Source organism: Procambarus clarkii, unplaced genomic scaffold (assembly GCF_040958095.1).
Source record: "Procambarus clarkii isolate CNS0578487 unplaced genomic scaffold, FALCON_Pclarkii_2.0 HiC_scaffold_2122, whole genome shotgun sequence".
Lineage (NCBI taxonomy): Eukaryota > Metazoa > Arthropoda > Malacostraca > Decapoda > Cambaridae > Procambarus > Procambarus clarkii.
Genome location: NW_027191137.1, coordinates 1 through 1,932, shown reverse-complemented (window position 1 = coordinate 1,932; position 1,932 = coordinate 1). Strand labels below are relative to the sequence as shown.

The 1,932-nt window shown below is 41.1% G+C and overlaps 1 non-coding gene across 1 annotated transcript; it reads left to right on the top strand.

Moving 5' to 3' along the window:
• The first annotated feature begins 1,411 nt into the window (after positions 1-1,411).
• Positions 1,412-1,530, top strand: LOC138362612 (5S ribosomal RNA). The gene has a single exon (XR_011227820.1). It is a non-coding gene; the product is annotated as a 5S ribosomal RNA (ribosomal RNA).
• The last annotated feature ends 402 nt before the right edge of the window (positions 1,531-1,932 follow it).

The window sequence follows — 1,932 nt, the reverse complement described above, 5'->3', positions numbered from 1 at the left end:
TATGTTTTTATTCCCATTGGTTCGTGTTTTATCTTGTGTAAATGTCAATCACCTTACCCAAAACTTTGGTACCATATCACCTCACCCATGTGTATATATAAATATATATATATATATATATATTATATATATATATATATATATATATATATATATTATATATATATAATATACAGAGTAAATCTACCCCAAAAGTAATGATTTATTTGTCTACAAAACTAAACTCTTTTTGGAATCATATGAGGCCCCTCCACTGAGGGGGGAGGCCTGGATGTTTATTGTCATGTGTATTCATGCTGCTTGCATGTCGTCGTTTATTTTGCCTTTGTTGTTTTCTTGACAGCTTTCTTTGCCTTGGGTGGTTTGGGAGATTTTGAAGCTCTCTTTATTTTGGGCTTTTTGTTCCCAACAACAAGCTGCTGCTGCTGCTGCTTCTTTTTCAAGGCTGTAGGTGGTTTGTTGCTTGTGGCGGCTTTCTTGGGAGTTACCACGGCCTTCTTTGCTGCTGTAGATGGTTTCTTGGTTGTGGTGGCTTTCTTGGGAGTTAGAACGGCCCTCTTCTCTGCTACGGCCAGCTTGAATGATCCACTAGCTCCACTTCCCTTGGTCTGAACAAGAATGCCGTCAGCCACTGCTTTCTTGAGAAATCTTCGGATGTAAATGGCGATCTTGGCAGCCTCGACTTTGTTGTTGGCAACAACGTACTTCTTGATTGCTTGTAGAGACGAGCCCTTACGGTCTTTGAGTGCTGCGACCGCGGCTAGAACCATTTGACTAGTTTTCGGGTGAGCAACCTGGACGCGAGGTTTCCTGGTGGTGGCCACCACAGCAGCAGCAGCCGCAGCCTTCTTGGTAGGCTTTGCTTCTACCATGATGATGATGAGATAACCAAGGTGATGAGAGACGCTCAGACAGTCACGGGGGAATGATGCTGCCGCCGCTTGAGCCGAACCTATTTATGTGCCGGCACGGTACAGAAGCTGCAACCTGGCAACTCGTCCACCAATCACGACGGTTGGTTTTACGGCTCCGAAACCTGGATCCCATATCTTCTCTAAAATAGAAGCATTTGTTCATGTTCTTTGTAAAAGTATCATAAAGCAGGACAGATGAGACAAATATCATAAAAACTGAAGAGCAGATGAGCACACACATGTTTGTATTACAAAAGAAAATCCACAAATTCATTAGAAATTGGCAGGGCAGGCTGAGGAAGTAGGTAGATGTAAAATGTCTGTAAATGGCGAAAGAACATAAACCCAAGACTGAATAAACGATGTTAAATATCCATGCCAAGGAGACAAAAATATGTTAGGATACAATTACCATTAAGACACCACAAGCAGGTCCGTATCCTGCCGCGATGACTTAAAAGAGTTGGTTATTAGCCACAATGTGTAGGCAGTCTCATGCCAACGGCCATACCACGTTGAGAACACCGCTTCTCGTCCGATCAGCGAAGTTAAGCAACGTTGGGTTTGGTTAGTACTTGGATGGGTGACCGCCTGGGAACACCAAATGCTGTTGGCAATAATGTTTTTTGTTTTGTTTTGTTTTGTTTCGTTTGTTTTTGTTTGAATGGCTGGCTCCACGGGAAATTCACGGAGTTGTGTGGAATAAGGCCTGGTAAAATGAATTAATATGTATGTCATGTTTAAAACAAACTCGCTTAATATAGATATTGTGTGAGGCTTTATACAAAAACAAACAACCAAAACAAAACATGTTGTATATATATATAGCTTAATCCGGGTTTGAACTCGCAACTCCAAGAATACGCATCACTTATATACACTTTACCACTGGACCACTGCTGCAGGACACAAGCTTGATGCTGAGGTATCAATTTAATGACGTAAATGCCATTTCCACAAATAAATGATAATTAAAAAGTATTTGTATGTACAAATCTTTTCTGTTTAAAAGGCTACA